The sequence below is a fragment of the Gadus macrocephalus genome, chromosome 10 (genome assembly GCF_031168955.1).
Source record: "Gadus macrocephalus chromosome 10, ASM3116895v1".
NCBI classification, from domain to species: Eukaryota; Metazoa; Chordata; class Actinopteri; order Gadiformes; family Gadidae; genus Gadus; species Gadus macrocephalus.
In genome coordinates, this window is record NC_082391.1 from 8,922,817 (window position 1) to 8,941,498 (window position 18,682).

The window sequence follows — 18,682 nt, forward strand, 5'->3', positions numbered from 1 at the left end:
CCTAATTGGCCAATGGAATGTTCTGAAAACGCGTTTTGGGCTATAACTCCCACACCGAACCTCCCACAGTCAAAACCTTTATATCCACAGATTCACTGGAGTCAGCTGCATCTTTTGGCACACGCCGTGCCCATTTGTTTTGAACAAATGCTGCGCGTTGTGCCGGCGAAATGCAAATTTCTTGTCGCGTTGTGCCGGCGAAATGCACACTTCTTGGACCCCTGCATAACTGCTTGCAGTTCTAGTTAGGGGTCCAAGCCAACAGGTTGGATCCCTATTGTTTTTGTAATTATTAGGGGTCCAAGCCAACAGGTTGGATCCCTATTGTTTTTGTAAGGATTTTTTTTATTATTATACTTACCCCCCTAAAAGTGACTCCACAGCCCAAACCGTAAATGGTGCCGACACGCCAATTGCATGACTAGATCCAGATCTCTTCGGACTACGCAGACGACAAAATCCAGACACGCCGGTCACTAGGTGGCGCTATACCACGGAATACGCGTTTGGGGCTATAACTCCCACACCGAACCTCCCACAGTTAAAAACTTGTACGCACATATTCACTGGAGTCTGCTGCATCTTTTGGCATAGGCCACGCCCATTTGCGTCTATAATTTTTTTTCGCAAAATCACGAAAACCGCAAAACTGCCTTTTCCCTACTCCTCCCACATTTCTTGACCAATCGACACCAAACTTTGCACACGGCATCTTCAGACGCACACGCAAAGAAATAATAGACAGTTTTTTGATCCGACCTTCGACGACGAAACGGTAGCGTTTTGAATATTTGTCGCTTAGCTACGTTTTAAGTCGAAAATCTAAAATCCAGAAACAAAAGATATTAGACGTCGGATCGAGTCCAAATCTTAGACACATGTTAGCGCTACCCTTAATGGCGTTCGATAAAAAATTCGGAATATTTCGCCATTAGGGGGCGCAATAAACGAGGAAATTGTATATCTTCTAATTGGCCTGAGGAATGTTCTTCAAACTATAAGGGAACCATCAAGGGGTAATCCCGAGTCTATATAGAAAATATGGCCAAGAATTATTAATGTGGGCGGGAGTTATTTGGAAAAGTAAAATTGTCTTCGGAAAATTTCGCCACAAGGCGGCGCCAAAAAACTACGACATTGTATGTCTCCTAATTTGCCAATGGAATGGTCTGAAAACGCGTTTTGGGCTATAACTCCCACACCGGACCTCCCACAGTCAAAACCTTTATATCCACAGATTCACTGGAGTCAGCTGCATCTTTTGGCACACGCCGTGCCCATTTGTTTTGAACACATGCTTCGCGTTGTGCCGGCGAAATGCACACTTCTTGTTAGGGGTCCAAGCCAACAGGTTGGATCCCTATTGTTTTTGTAAGGATTTTTAGGGGTCCAAGCCAACAGGTTGGATCCCTATTGTTTTTGTAAGGATTATTATTATTATTCTTCCCGCCATAGAAGTGGTACCACAGCCCAAACCTTAAATGGTGCGAACACGCCAATAGCATCACTAGATCCAGGTCGGGCACCGCTACTCAGATAACTAAATCCATACACGCCGGTCACTAGGTGGCGCTATACCAAGGAATACGCGTTTGGGGCTATAACTCCCACACAGAACCTCCCTCAGTCAAAAACTTGTACCCACATATTCACTGGAGTCTGCTGCATCTTTTGGCCTAGGCCACGCCCATTTGCGTCTATAATTTTTTTTCACAAAATCGCGAAAACCGCAAAACTGTATTTTCGCTACTCCTCCCACATTTCTTGACCAATTGACACAAAACTTTGCACACTGCATCTTCAGACGCACACGCAAAGAAATCATAGACAGTTTTTTGATCCGACCTTCGACGACGAAACGGTAGAGTTTTGAATATTAGTTTATTAGCTAAATTAGACGTGGAAAATCAAAAATCCAAAGAAATCCAAAATTAGACATCGGATCGAGTCCAAATTTTACAGACATGTTGGTGCTAACCATAATGACGTTAGATAAAAATTTTGAACAATGTCGCCATTAGGGGGCGCAATAAACGAGGAAATTGTATATCTTCTAATTGGCCAAAGGAATGTTCTTCAAACTATAAGGGAACCATCAAGGGGCAAACCCGAGTCTATATAAAAGATATGGCCAAGAATTATGAATGTGGGCGGGAGTTATTTGGCAAAGGAAAATTGTCTTTGGAAAATTTCGCCACAAGGGGGCGCAAAAGAACGACGAAATAATATATCTCCTAATTGGCCAATGGAATGTTCTGACGGGTTTTGGGCTATAACTCCCACACCGAACCTCCCACAGTCAAAACCTTTATATCCACAGATTCACTGGAGTCAGCTGCATCTTTTGGCACACGCCGTGCCCATTTGTTTTGAACACATGCTTCGCGTTGTGCCGGCGAAATGCACACTTCTTGGACCCCTGCATAACTGCTTGCAGTTCTAGTTTATTATTCCCCCCGTGAAAGTGGGACTACAGCCCAAACCGTAAATGGTGCACACGCGCCAATTGCATCACTAGAACCAGGTCCGGCACCGCTACTCAGATAACAAAATCCAGACACGCCGGTCCCTAGGTGGCGCTATAACAAGAAAATCACGTTTGGGGCTATAACTCCCACACCGAACCTCCCACAGTCAAAAACTTGTACACACAGATGCACTGGAGTCTGCTGCATCTTTTGGCATAGGCCACGCCCATTTGCGTCTATGAATATTTTTCGCTAAATCGCGAAAACCGCAAAACAGTTTTTTCCCTACTCCTCCCACATTTCTTGACCAATTGACACAAAACTTTGCACACGGCATCTTCAGATGCACACGCACAGAAATCCTCGGACACTTTTTTGATCCGACTTTCGACGACGAAACGGTAGCATTTTAGATATTGGTTTATTAGCTAAATTAGTCGTGGAAAATTAAAAATCCAAAAAAATCCAGAATTCGACATCGGATCGAGTCCAAATTGTACACACATGTCGGTGCTAACCTTACTGACGTTCGATAAAAATATTGGAAAATTTCGCCATTAGGGGGCGCAATAAACGAGGAAATTGTATATCTTCTACAAAATTTCGCCGCGAAAACGCTACACTGACTTCTCGCTACTCCTACCACAGTCAAATCCTTTGTATCCACAGGTTCAGGGTAGCGTTTGGAACACATGCTTCGCGTTGTGCCGGCGAAATGCACATTTCTTGTCGCGTTGTGCCGGCGAAATGCACACTTCTTGGACCCCTGCATAACTGCTTGCAGTTCTAGTTTTTATTATTCCCAGCTAGAAGTGGTACCACAGCCCAAACCGTAAATGGTGCACACACGCCAATTACATGACTAAATCCAGGTACGTGAAGACTATGCAGACGACAAAATCCAGACCTGCCGGCCACTAGGTGGCGCTATACCTAGGAAAACTTGTTTGGGGCTATAACTCCCACACCGAACCTCCCACAGTCAAAAACGATATACCCACAGATGCACTGGAGTCTGCTGCATCTTTTGGCCCAGGCCACGCCCATTTGCGTCCATGAATATTTTTCGCTAAATCGCGAAAACCGCAAAACTGTTTTTTCGCTACTCCTCGCACATTTCTTGACCGATCGACACCAAACTTTGCACACGGCATCTTCAGACGCACTCGCAAAGAAATCATAGACAGTTTTTTGATCCGATCTTTGACGACGAAACGGTAGAGTTTTGAATATTGGTTTATTAGCTAAATTACACGTGGAAAATCAAAAATCCAAAAAAAACTAAAAGTAGACATCGGATCGAGTCCAAATTCTACACACATGTCGGTGCTAACCTTAATGTCGTTCGATAAAAAATTCGGAAAATTTCACCATTAGGGGGCGCAATAAACGAGGAAATTGTATATCTTCTACAAAATTTCGCCGCGAAAACGCTACACTGACTTCTCGCTACTCCTACCACAGTCAAATCCTTTGTATCCACAGGTTCAGGGTAGCGTTTTGAACACATGCTTCGCGTTGTGCCGGCGAAATGCACATTTCTTGTCGCGTTGTGCCGGCGAAATGCACACTTCTTGGACCCCTGCATAATTAGGGGTCCAAGCCAACAGGTTGGAACCCTATTGTTTTTGTAAGAATTTTTTTTATTAGGGGTCCAAGCCAACAGGTTGGATCCCTATTGTTTTTGTAAGGATTTTTTTTATTTTTATTCTTACCTCCTTAAAAGTGACTCCACAGCCCAAACCGTAAATGGTGCCGACACGCCAGTTGCATGACTAGATCCAGATCTCTTCGGACTACGCAGACGACAAAATCCAGACACGCCGGTCACTAGGTGGCGCTATACCAAGGAATACGCGTTTGGGGCTATAACTCCCACACCGAACCTCCCACAGTCAAAAACTTGTACCCACTTATTCACTAGAGTCTGCTGCATCTTTTGGCATAGGCCACGCCCATTTGCGTCGATAAATTTTTTTCGCTAAATCGCGAAAACCGCACAACTGTTTTTTCGCTACTCCTCCCACATTTCTTGACCAATCGACACCAAACTTTGCACACGGCATCTTCAGACGCACACGCAAAGAAATGATAGACAGTTTTTTGATCCGACCTTCGACGACGAAACGGTAGCGTTTTGAATATTTGTCGCTTAGCTACGTTTTAAGTCAAAAATCTAAAATCCAGAAAAAAAAGATATTAGACGTCGGATCGAGTCCAAATCTTAGACACATGTTAGCGCTACCCTTAATGGCGTTCGATAAAAACTTCGGAATATTTCGCCATTAGGGGGCGCAATAAACGAGGAAATTGTATATCTTCTAATTGGCCTAAGGAATGTTCTTCAAACTATGAGGAAACCATCAAGGGGCAAACCCGAGTTTATATGAAAAATATGGCCAAGAATTATTAATGTGGGCGGGAGTTATTTGGAAAAGGAAAATTGTCTTCGGAAAATTTCGCCACAAGGCGGCGCCAAAAAACGAAGACATTGTATGTCTCCTAATTTGCCAATGGAATGTTCTGAAAACGCGTTTTGGGCTATAACTCCCACACCGAACCTCCCACAGTCAAAACCTTTATATCCACAGATTCACTGGAGTCAGCTGCATCTTTTGGCATACGCCGTTTCTCAATTTCGAACACATGCTTCGCGTTGTGCCGGCAAAATGCACACTTCTTGGACCCCTGCATAACTGCTTGCAGTTCTAGTTTATTAGGGGTCCAAGCCAACAGGTTGGATCCCTATTGTTTTTGTAAGGATTTTTATTAGGGGTCCAAGCCAACAGGTTGGAACCCTATTGTTTTTGTAAGGATTTTTATACTTCCTTCGTTTGAAGTGGTACTACAGCCCAAACCGTAAATGGTGCACACAAGCCAATTACATGACTAGATCCAGGTCCGTGAGCTGACGGCAGACGACAAAATCCAGACATGCCGGCCACTAGGTGGCGCTATACCAAGGAATACGCGTTTGGGGCTATAACTCCCACACCGAACCTCCCAGAGTCCAAAAACTTGTACACACAGATGCACTGGAGTCTGCTGCATCTTTTGGCCTAGGCCACGCCCATTTGCGTCTATGAATATTTTTCGCAAAATCGCGAAAACCGCAAAACTGTTTTTTCGCTACTCCTCCCACATTTCTTGCCCAATCGACACAAAACTTTGCACACGGTATCTTCAGACGCACACGCAAAGAAATCATAGACAGTTTTTTGATCCGACCTTCGACGACGAAACGGAAGAGTTTTGAATATTTGTTTATTAGCTAAATTAGACGTGGAAAATCAAAAATCCAAAAAAATCAAAAATTAGACATCGGATCGAGTCCAAACTTTACACACATGTTGGTGCTAACCATAATGACGTTAGATAAACATTTTGGAAAATGTCGCCATTAGGGGCTGCAATAAACGACGAAATTGTATATCTTCTAATTGGCCAAAGGAATGTTCTTCAAACTATGAGGGAACCATCAAGGGGCAAACCCGAGTCTATATAAAAATTATGGCCAAGAATTATTAATGTGGGCGGGAGTTATTTGGAAAAGGAAAATTGTCTTTGGAAAATTTCGCCACAAGAGGGCGCAAAAAAACGACGAAATAATACATCTCCTAATTGGCCAATGGAATGTTCTGAAAACGCGTTTTGGGCTATAACTCCCACACCGAACCTCCCACAGTCAAAACCTTTATATCCACATATTCACTGGAGTCAGTTGCATCTTTTGGCATACGCAGTTTCTCAATTTCGAACACATGCTTCGCGTTGTGCCGGCGAAATGCACACTTCTTGTTATACTTACCTCCTTGAAAGTGGTACCACAGCCCATACCGTAAATGGTGCACACACGCCAATTGCATGACTAGATCCAGATCCGTGTAGACTACGCAGACGACAAAATCCAGACATGCCGGCCACTAGGTGGCGCTATAACTAGAAAATCGCGTTTGGGGCTATAACTCCCACACCGAACCTCCCAGAGTCCAAAAACTTGTACACACAGATGCACTGGAGTCTGCTGCATCTTTTGGCCTAGGCCACGCCCATTTGCGTCTATGAATATTTTTCGCTAAATCGCGAAAACCGCAAAACTGTTTTTTCCCTACTCCTCCCACATTTCTTGACCAATTGACACAGAACTTTGCCCACGGCATCGTCAGACGCACACAAAAAATAAAATTCGAACACTTTTTTGATCCGACCTTCGACGACGAAACGGTAGCGTTTGGAATATTAGTATATTAGCTAAATTAGACGTGGAAAATCCAAAATCCAAAAAAATCTAAAAGTACACATCGGATCGAGTCCAAATTTTACACACATGTCGGTGCTAACCTTAATGTCGTTCCATAAAAAAATCGGAAAATTTCGCCATTAGGGGGCGCAATAAACGAGGAAATTGTATATCTTCTACAAAATTTCGCCGCCGACATGCCAATTGCATGACTAGATCCAGGTCCGGCACCGCTACTCAGATAACAAAATCCAGACACGCCGGTCACTAGGTGGCGCTATACCAAGGAATACGCGTTTGGGGCTATAACTCCCACACCGAACCTCCCACAGTCAAAAACTTGTACACACAGATGCACTGGAGTCTGCTGCATCTTTTGGCCTAGGCCACGCCCATTTGCGTCTATGAATATTTTTCGCTAAATCGCGAAAACCGCAAAACTGTATTTTCGCTACTCCTCCCACATTTCTTGACCAATCAACACCAAACTTTGCACACGGCATCTTCAGACGCACACGCAAAGAAATCATAGACAGTTTTTTGATCCGACCTTCGACGACGAAACGGTAGCGTTTGGAATATTAGTATATTAGCTAAATTAGACGTGGAAAATCCAAAATCCAAAAAAATCTAAAAGTACACATCGGATCGAGTCCAAATTGTACACACATGTCGGTGCTAACCTTAATGTCGTTCCATAAAAAAATCGGAAAATTTCGCCATTAGGGGGCGCAATAAACGAGGAAATTGTATATCTTCTACAAAATTTCGCCGCGAAAACGCTACACTGACTTCTCGCTACTCCTACCACAGTCAAATCCTTTGTATCCACAGGTTCAGGGTAGAGTTTTGAACACATGCTTCGCGTTGTGCCGGCGAAATGCACATTTCTTGTCGCGTTGTGCCGGCGAAATGCACACTTCTTGGACCCCTGCATAACTGCTTGCAGTTCTAGTTATTATTCCAGCACCTAGAAGTGGTACCACACCCCAAACCGTAAATGGTGCCGACACGCCAATTGCATGACTAGATCCAGGTCCGTGAGGTGACGGCAGACGACAAAATCCAGACACGCCGGCCACTAGGTGGCGCTATACCAAGGGAAAACGCGTTTGGGGCTATAACTCCCACACCGAACCTTCCACAGTCAAGAACTTGCACACACATATTCACTGGAGTCTGCTGCATCTTTTGGCCTAGGCCACGCCCATTTGCGTCTATGAATATTTTTTGCTAAATCGCGAAAACCGCAAAACTGTTTTTTCCCTACTCCTCCCACATTTCTTGACCAATCAACACCAAACTTTGCACACGGCATCTTCAGACGCACACGCAAAGAAATAATAGACAGTTTTTTGATCCGACCTTCGACGACGAAATGGTAGCATTTTGAATATTTGTTTATTAGCTAAATTAGACGTGAAAAATCAAAAATCCAAAAATATCAAAGATTAGACATCGGATCAAGTCCAAATTTTACACACATGTTGGGGCTATCCTTACTGTCGTTCGATAAAAAATTCGGAAAATTTCGCCATTAGGGGGCGCAAGAAACGAGGAAATTGTATATCTTCTAATTGGCCAAAGGAATGTTCTTCAAACTATAAGGGAACCATCAAGGGGAAAACCCGAGTCTATATAAAAAATATGGCCAAGAATTATTAATGTGGGCGGGAGTAATTTGGAAAAGGAAAATTGTCTTCGGAAATTTCGCCACAAGGCGGCGCCAAAGAACTAAGACATTGTATGTCTCTTAATTTGCCAATGGAATGTTCTGAAAACGCGTTTTGGGCTATAACTCCCACACCGAACCTCCCACAGTCAAAACCTTTATATCCACAGATTCACTGGAGTCAGTTGCAACTTTTGGCACACGCCGTGCCCATTTGTTTTGAACACATGCTTCGCGTTGTGCCGGCGAAATGCACATTTCTTGTCGCGTTGTGCCGGCGAAATGCACACTTCTTGGACCCCTGCATAACTGCTTGCAGTTCTAGTTATTATTATTTCCCCCTAGAAGTGGTACCACAGCCCAAACCGTAAATGGTGCCGACACGCGAATTGCATGACTACATCCAGGTCCGTGAGTTCTAGGCAGACGACAAAATCCAGACATGCCGGCCACTAGGTGGCGCTATACCAAGGAATACGCGTTTGGGGCTATAACTCCCACACCGAACCTCCCAGAGTCCAATAACTTGTACACACAGATGCACTGGAGTCTGCTGCATCTTTTGGCCTAGGCCACGCCCATTTGCGTCTATGAATATTTTTCGCTAAATCACGAAGACCGCAAAACTGTATTTTCGCTACTCCTCCCACATTTCTTGACCAATCAACACCAAACTTTGCACACGGCATCTTCAGACGCACACGCAAAGAAATCTTAGACAGTTTTTTGATCCGACCTTTGACGACGAAACGGTACAGTTTTGAATATTTGTTTATTAGCTAAATTAGACGTGGAAAATAAAAAATCCAAAAGAAAATCCAGAATTAGACATCAGATCGAGTCCAAATTGTACACACATGTTGGTGCTAACCTTAATGATGTTCGATAAAAATTACGGAAAATTTCGCCATTAGGGGGCGCAATAAACGAGGAAATTGTATATCTTCGACAAAATCTCGCCGCGAAAACGCTACACTGACTTCTCGCTACTCCTACCACAGTCAAATCCTTTGTATCCACAGGTTCAGGGTAGCGTTTTGAACACATGCTTCGCGTTGTGCCGGCGAAATGCACATTTCTTGTCGCGTTGTGCCGGCGAAATGCACACTTCTTGGACCCCTGCATAACTGCTTGCAGTTCTAGTTAGGGGTCCAAGCCAACAGGTTGGATCCCTATTGTTTTTGTAAGGATTTTTATTAGGGGTCCAAGCCAACAGATTGGATCCCTATTGTTTTTGTAGTGTTTATTTTTATACTTACCCCCCTGAAAGTGGTACCACAGCCCAAACCGTAAATGGTGCACACACGCCAATTGCATGACTACATCAAGGTCCGTGTAGACTACGCAGACGACAAAATCCAGACATTTCGGTCACTAGGTGGCGCTATACCTAGGAAAACATGTTTGGGGCTATAACTCCCACACCGAACCTCCCAGAGTCCAAAGACTTGTACACACAGATGCACTGGAGTCTGCTGCATCTTTTGGCCTAGGCCACGCCCATTTGCGTCTATGAATATTTTTCGCTAAATCGCGAAAACCGCAAAACTGTTTTTTCGCTACTCCTCGCACATTTCTTGACCGATCGACACCAAACTTTGCACACGGCATCTTCAGACGCACTCGCAAAGAAATCATAGACAGTTTTTTGATCCGATCTTTGACGACGAAACGGTAGAGTTTTGAATATTGGTTTATTAGCTAAATTAGACGTGGAAAATTAAAAATCCAAAAAAATCCAAAATTAGACATCGGATCGAGTCCAAATTCTACACACATGTTGGTGCTAACCTTACTAACGTTCGATAAAAAAATCGGAATATTTCGCCATTAGGGGGCGCAATAAACGAGGAAATTGTATATCTTCTACAAAATTTCGCAGCAAAAACGCTACACTGACTTCTCGCTACTCCTACCACAGTCAAATCCTTTGTATCCACAGGTTCAGGGTAGCGTTTTGAACACATGCTTCGCGTTGTGCCGGCGAAATGCACATTTCTTGTCGCGTTGTGCCGGCGAAATGCACACTTCTTGGACCCCTGCATAACTGCTTGCAGTTCTAGTTTTTATACTTCCTACCAAGAAAGTGGTACCACAGCCCAAACCGTAAATGGTGCCGACACGCGAATTGCATGACTAGATCCAGGTACGTGAAGACTATGCAGACGACAAAATCCAGACCTGCCGGTCACTAGGTGGCGCTATACCAAGAAATACGCGTTTGGGGCTATAACTCCCACACCGAACCTCCCACATTCAAAAACTTGTACCCACATATTCACTGGAGTCTGCTGCATCTTTTGGCATAGGCCACGCCCATTTGCGTCTATAACTTTTTTTCGCAAAATCGCGAAAACCGCAAAACTGTTTTATCCCTACTCCTCCCGCATTTCTTGACCAATTGACACAAAACTTTGCACACGGCATCTTCAGACGCACACGCAGAGAAATCAAGGGACACTTTTTTGATCCGACCTTCGACGACGAAACGGTAGCATTTTCAATATTGGTTTATTAGCTACGTTTTACGTCGAAAATCATAAATCCAAAAAATACAAAAATTAGAGATCGGATCAAGTCCAAATTTTAGACACATGTCGGTGTTACCCTTAATGGCGTTCAATAAAGAATTCGGAATATTTCGCAATTAGGGGGCGCAATAAACGAGGAAATTGTATATCTTCTAATTGGCCAAAAGAATGTTCTTCAAACTATAACGGAACCATCAAGGGGCAAACCCGAGTCTATATAAAAAATATGGCCAAGAATTATTAATGTGGGCGGGAGTTATTTGGCAAAGGAAAATTGTCTTTGGAAAATTTCGCCACAAGGGGGCGCAAATAAACGACGAAATAATATATCTCCTAACTGGCCAATGGAATGTTCTGAAAACACGTTTTGGGCTATAACTCCCACAACGAACCTCCCACAGTCAAAACCTTTATATCCACAGATTCACTGGAGTCAGTTGCATCTTTTGGCATAGGCCAAGCCGATTTGTTTTGAACACATGCTTCGCGTTGTGCCGGCGAAATGCACATTTCTTGTTAGGGGTCCAAGCCAACAGATTGGATCCCTATTGTTTTTGTAAGGATTATTATTATTAGGGGTCCAAGCCAACAGATTGGATCCCTATTGTTTTTGTAAGGATTTTTCTTTTTATTATACTTACCCCCTTGAAAGTCATACCACAGCCCAAACCGTAAATGGTGCCGACACGCCAATTGCATGACTAGATCCAGATCTCTTCGGACTACGCAGACGACAAAATCCAGACACGCCGGCCACTAGGTGGCGCTATACCAAGGAATACGCGTTTGGGGCTATAACTCCCACATCGAACCTCCCAGAGTCCAAAAGCCTGTACACACAGATGCACTGGAGTCTGCTGCATCATTTGGCATAGGCCACGCCCATTTGCGTCTATAATTTTTTTTCGCTAAATCGCGAAAACCGCACAACTGTTTTTTCGCTACTCCTCCCACATTTCTTGACCAATCGACACCAAACTTTGCACACGGCATCTTCAGACGCACACGCAAAGAAATGATAGACAGTTTTTTGATCCGACCTTCGACGACGAAACGGTAGCGTTTTGAATATTTGTCGCTTAGCTACGTTTTAAGTCGAAAATCTAAAATCCAGAAAAAAAAGATATTAGACGTCGGATCGAGTCCAAATCTTAGACACATGTTAGCGCTACCCTTAATGGCGTTCGATAAAAACTTCGGAATATTTCGCCATTAGGGGGCGCAATAAACGAGGAAATTGTATATCTTCTAATTGGCCTAAGGAATGTTCTTCAAACTATGAGGAAACCATCAAGGGGCAAACCCGAGTTTATATGAAAAATATGGCCAAGAATTATTAATGTGGGCGGGAGTTATTTGGAAAAGGAAAATTGTCTTCGGAAAATTTCGCCACAAGGCGGCGCCAAAAAACGAAGACATTGTATGTCTCCTAATTTGCCAATGGAATGTTCTGAAAACGCGTTTTGGGCTATAACTCCCACACCGAACCTCCCACAGTCAAAACCTTTATATCCACAGATTCACTGGCGTCAGCTGCATCTTTTGGCATACGCCGTTTCTCAATTTCGAACACATGCTTCGCGTTGTGCCGGCAAAATGCACACTTCTTGGACCCCTGCATAACTGCTTGCAGTTCTAGTTCCTATACTTACCCCCCTAAAAGTGATACCACACCCCAAACCGTAAATGGTGCCGACACGCAAATTGCATGACTAGATCCAGATCTGTTCGGACTAAGCAGACGACAAAATCCAGACACGCCGGTCACTAGGTGGCGCTATACCAAGGAATATGCCTTTGGGGCTATAACTCCCACACCGAACCTCCCACAGTTAAAAACTTGTACGCACATATTCATTGGAGTCTGCTGCATCTTTTGGCATAGGCCACGCCCATTTGCGTCTATAATTTTTTTTCGCAAAATCGCGAAAACCGCAAAACTGCCTTTTCCCTACTCCTCCCTCATTTCTTGACCAATCGACACCAAACTCTGCACACGGCATCTTCAGACGCACACGCAAAGAAATAATAGACAGTTTTTGGATTCGACCTTCGACGACGAAACGGTAGCGTTTTGAATATTTGTCGCTTTGCTACGTTTTAAGTCGAAAATCTAAAATCCAGAAACAAAAGATATTAGACGTCGGATCGAGTCCAACTCTTAGACACATGTTAGCGCTACCCTTAATGGCGTTCGATAAAAAATTCGGAATATTTCGCCATTAGGGGGCGCAATAAACGAGGAAATTGTATATCTTCTAATTGGCCTGAGGAATGTTCTTCAAACTCGAGGGAAACCATCAAGGGGCAATCCCGAGTCTATATAGAAAATATGGCCAAGAATTATTAATGTGGGCTGGAGTTATTTGGAAAAGGAAAATTGTCTTCGGAAATTTCGCCACAAGGCGGCGCCAAAAAACTAAGACATTGTATGTCTCCTAATTTGCCAATGGAATGTTCTGAAAACGCGTTTTGGGCTATAACTCCCACACCGAACCTCCCACAGTCAAAACCTTTATATCCACAGATTCACTGGAGTCAGCTGCAACTTTTGGCACACGCCGTGCCCATTTGTTTTGAACACATGCTTCGCGTTGTGCCGGCGAAATGCACACTTCTTGGACCCCTGCATAACTGCTTGCAGTTCTAGTTCCTATACTTACCCCCCTAAAAGTGATACCACACCCCAAACCGTAAATGGTGCCGACACGCAAATTGCATGACTAGATCCAGATCTGTTCGGACTAAGCAGACGACAAAATCCAGACACGCCGGTCACTAGGTGGCGCTATACCAAGGAATACGCCTTTGGGGCTATAACTCCCACACCGAACCTCCCACAGTTAAAAACTTGTACGCACATATTCACTGGAGTCTGCTGCATCTTTTGGCATAGGCCACGCCCATTTGCGTCGATAATTTTTTTTCGCAAAATCGCGAAAACCGCAAAACTGCCTTTTCCCTACTCCTCCCACATTTCTTGACCAATCGACACCAAACTTTGCACACGGCATCTTCAGACGCACACGCAAAGAAATAATAGACAGTTTTTTGATCCGACCTTCGACGACGAAACGGTAGCGTTTTGAATATTTGTCGCTTAGCTACGTTTTAAGTCAAAAATCTAAAATCCAGAAACAAAAGATATTAGACGTCGGATCGAGTCCAAATCTTAGACACATGTTAGCGCTACCCTTAATGGCGTTCGATAAAAACTTCGGAATATTTCGCAATTAGGGGGCGCAATAAACGAGGAAATTGTATATCTTCTAATTGGCCAAAGGAATGTTCTTCAAACTATAAGGGAACCATCAAGGGGCAAACCCGAGTCTATATAAAAAATATGGCCAAGAATTATTAATGTGGGCGGGAGTTATTTGGCAAAGGAAAATTGTCTTTGAAAAATTTCGCCACAAGGGGGCGCAAATAAACGACGAAATAATATGTCTCCTAACTGGCCAATGGAATGTTCTGAAAACACGTTTTGGGCTATAACTCCCACAACGAACCTCCCACAGTCAAAACCTTTGTATCCACAGATTCACTGGAGTCAGCTGCATCTTCTGGTATAGGCCAGGCCCATTTGCGTCAGCATTTTCTTTATGTAATGTAATGTAATATGTGTGTAATGCTGGAGGTTGTATGTATAGCCAGATGAAATAGTCTGATGACTAGTTGAAAATTTCGCCGCAAAAAAGCTACACTGACTTCTCGCTACTCCTACCACAGTCAAATCCTTTGTATCCACAGGTTCAGGGTAGCGTTTTGAACACATGCTTCGCGTTGTGCCGGCGAAATGCACATTTCTTGTCGCGTTGTGCCGGCGAAATGCACACTTCTTGTTATACTTCCCGCCTTGAAAGTGGTACCACAGCCCAAACCGTAAATGGTGCCGACACGCCAATTGCATGACTAGATCCAGGTACGGCACCGCTACTCAGATAACCAAATCCAGACACGCCGGTCACTAGGTGGCGCTATACCAAGGAATACGCGTTTGGGGCTATAACTCCCACAGTCCAAAATGTTATATGTTATTGATAACATGCCTTTGAAGTTTGACTTTTTGCACCATTCCAATACTTACAGGGAACTAGTCATCATATCTTCCGCTCCATGAAACACATGTTAATGCTCAGTAGTACATATGTTCTTGCATTTTTCTAATATGCATTCATTTTCAATGGGTATCAATGTGTCTGAAACAGGTGCATCCCAATTTTAACATTAACATTAGATGGCCTTTAGAAAAATGTTTTTGGGGGTGAAGTGGCTGTGTGTGCCACTAATTCACAGATGGGATAAATGCAGTGACCAAATTCCTTGTATGTGTGAGCATACTTGGCAAAAAAAGCTGATTGTAATTCTATAGGCCCCTGTGGCACGGCCTATGCTTTTGTCCCCCCTTGCATTACTTTAAGTAGTTTTTAAACCAGTACTTTTACTTAAGTAAAAAGCTTCAGTTGATACTTCAACTTCTACAGAAGTATTTTTAAACGCTAGTATCTATACTTCTACTCGAGTAATGAATGTGAATACTTTTGACACCTCTGGATGTCAATTTGTGTAAATGAAGTGTAATAAATAAACAATATGAAATGTTTTTCATTTTTTATTCACGCTTAACACATCACTCTATTTACACTCCATTTACATTGTCCTCTGTTTCCGTTTTCAGGGGCTTGGTAGTAGATCTGCAAAATGTAAAGAGAAAAGTATCCGTTTTCCGTATTTTTTTTTAAAAAAAATGAGCAAAGTCATGCAGGTTACATGGACATAAAGCCTGCATGGATTTTTATAACCACTGACAGACATTTAAAAGAAGAAGGTGTACCTCCATTCCCGTTCTCGTCCATGATGTCATCGTTGTCTCTGGTTGAACACAATTGCGGGGTATCAGTATCTGATGGGAGGAAAGATTGTTTTGATTATTTTTCACATTTGGCTAATAGGCGTTATACATGACAAATCAAATCCATATTGGGAGGAATCAGTATCTGATGTCAAATTCATATTAACACCATGTATTGTCATACCTTGGGAGGCGGTCGTGCAGTCCAGGTCGTTCAGTTCTAGATAGGAATTAAAACAAATGTTATTAATTAGTCATTTGGACTGATCTCTAAGCAAATTAAATCACATAGCCATAATATAATTATGGCTGTTTATCAATATTAAGTATTGTCATACCTTGGGAGGCGTTCGTGCAGTGGAGGTCATCAAGTTCTAGATAGGAATGAGAGTCATGTCCAAGTCGTTTGACCTCCCTCCGCAGGTACTCAAGCTGCTTCCTGTGCACTTTCTCGGATTCCTTCGCCTGCTCGGTATACCGTATGGTCTGGTTGCAGACCATCACCCCAAACGCGTAGGCGTGCTCCATTTTCTGCTCCTTTGTGTAGACGTCATCTACACAAATGTGCTATTATAAAAAAAAATTGCTATGTTAGTATTAAATGGAATTTTCTTCATTCAGGCTTGCAAAGACGCAAATCTTGATAACTTACATAGTTCTTGGAGGCCAGATCCCTCATGGCAATGGTATCCGGGTGATCGGAGGATGCAAAGTCTGCCGGGGACTTACGAATACCTGTTGTCATTATTCTGTTGAAAATAAAAAACATTATAATTAAATATTAACGCTGGTATACATACAAAACGGGAAGACTGAATATTACAGTTGCTTAGTTTGATAAAACCGCAATGCATGCCGGGAAAAGGGACGCGAATTCAAATAACACGATGGACAAAGAGGCAGACACAGAGTTCTGCCTCTCCGTTTATTTGAATTCGTAGATGATCGCTAGGCTAGGTATTATTCACAAGCCACAATCCAAATCATGAAATTAAGGTATTTCCGAATCCGTGTATGGTTTGTTAAATTGGAATATTCAATGAACGAACCATACACGGAGTTCTCTGCCTCTATGTCCATTGTTTGATTTGAATTCGCGGGCTTTTCCCGGCATTCATTGCGGTTGTATCACGCAAACAAAACAAACCAACTGTATTATTCAGTCTTCCCGTTTTGGACATCCGCCAATTCGTTTATTTGAATTCTTACAGAAATTTCAATCTTACCTTTTTAACTGAGAACAAAAAAGCGGAGACGAGGCGAGTCGAGACGGGACGAGGCAAGACGAGGCAAGACGAGTGTAGGGGTGTTGTCCAGAAGATTGCTCAGGGCAAGTGAGGTTTCATATAGTAGTCTCCATCTGTTCAGGTGTGGGCAAGGCTCAGGTGTGGGCGTGGTGTACGCCCTTGAGTGCGTGACGAGGTACACACAGTAGGCTAGCTATTATTCAAAGCCACAATCCAAATCATGAAATTAAGGTATTTCCGAATCCGTGTATATTTGTTAAATTGGAATATTCATATGGAATACCAACTGTATTATTCAGTCTTCCCGTTTTGGACATCCGTCAATCTTATCTTTTTTACTTTGGCGAGCAAGAAGTCAGGAGATGTTGTCCGGTATGTAGAGCAGAGAAACACATCTACAACATCTGTAGAGGTGTGGGCGTGGCATACTCCCATGGTGCTTCGCGAGTTGAATGACTATCGTCAGCGACGCACGGTACGGCTCACTCTGATATTGGATTTTCTCTGCTTGAGACATCTTTGTTCAGATTGACCCTTTTGCTCTCCTTTCCACGGATTAATATTGTGAGCGGATTCATACGAGTACGTTCTGTCTTTCAACTTTGCGGTTCAACCAAAGAAGTTCGTTGTCAAGGTAAGTCCTTATGAAATGGATAATTATGTTTATTGTATTACGTTGGCATGGTTGCTTTGGCGGTTTGCTTTTGATGCAGGCCGCCATTTTGCCACAGAAAAGCTTTGCGGTGGAATCTGTTGTTAGGGACGTAAGTCAGTGACGCTGTATGTATAATACAAAACACACTGAAGGCATGATATTTTGTCGCAAATCCTTTGCTATATAGTGTTCATTATTTAATTCTCGAAACGGGAAAACGTGGGATCATCTGAAATGGTTATTTATGTTTATTGCCATACGGCGGCGTCTGTACCGCCATTTTGTCACAGAAAAGCTTTGTGGTTGAATCTGTTGTAGTGGACGTAAGTCAGTGATCTGCACAAACGCTAATACTCTTATCTCGCTGAAATGTTGACGGATTTACAAACGGTTTGGTTTCTTACAAACGCAGCTTTTCTCTTCGGCAGTGATGTTGATAGGTTTTCAATGTAGGGTTAGGGTTGTAGTTGTTTTGGTAGCGGCTAAATTAGCATGTCGCGATACTACAGGGGATCACGTCTGCGCCGAGTAGATGCGCAGAGGGTTGAAACGGCGGCGTCTAGGCCGCCAGCCATATTACCACAGAAAAGCTTTCTGGTGGACTCTGTCCATACAATGCAATGTGTTTTAAATGCTGCAATGTCGTGTTACATTCACTTTTTACACGCACACATCCGCCCAACAGTCTACCTCTGTCCACCATATGCAATGTGTTTTAAATGCTGTGCTGTTGGTCATGAAACGGGAGATCGTCCGCCGTGCAACTCAAGGTGAGGTGCTGGTTAAATTTCTAATGCTGGTTGGGTTTTGACTGTATTTGCATTTTAGTTGTCCATCAATAGATTTTTTTGGAAAATGGTTAGTGTGTGTGTGTGTGTGTGTGTGTGTGTGTGTGTGTGTGTGTGTGTGTGTGTGTGTGTGTGTGTGTGTGTGTCTGTGTGTCTGTGTGTGTGTCTGTGTGTCTGTCTTCTTCTTCTGTGTGTCTGTGTGTGTGTGTGTGTGTGTCTGTCTGTGTGT

General features: G+C 43.3%; 1 long non-coding RNA gene across 1 annotated transcript in view; it reads left to right on the forward strand.

The window, feature by feature from the left end:
* Positions 1-17,465: 17,465 nt before the first annotated feature.
* The window catches only part of LOC132465636 (uncharacterized), a 4,122-nt gene continuing 2,905 nt past the window's right edge, over positions 17,466-18,682 (forward strand). The window contains exon 1 of the long non-coding RNA XR_009527649.1: positions 17,466-17,644. This is a non-coding gene — a long non-coding RNA (uncharacterized LOC132465636). The remainder of the gene's footprint in view (positions 17,645-18,682) is intronic.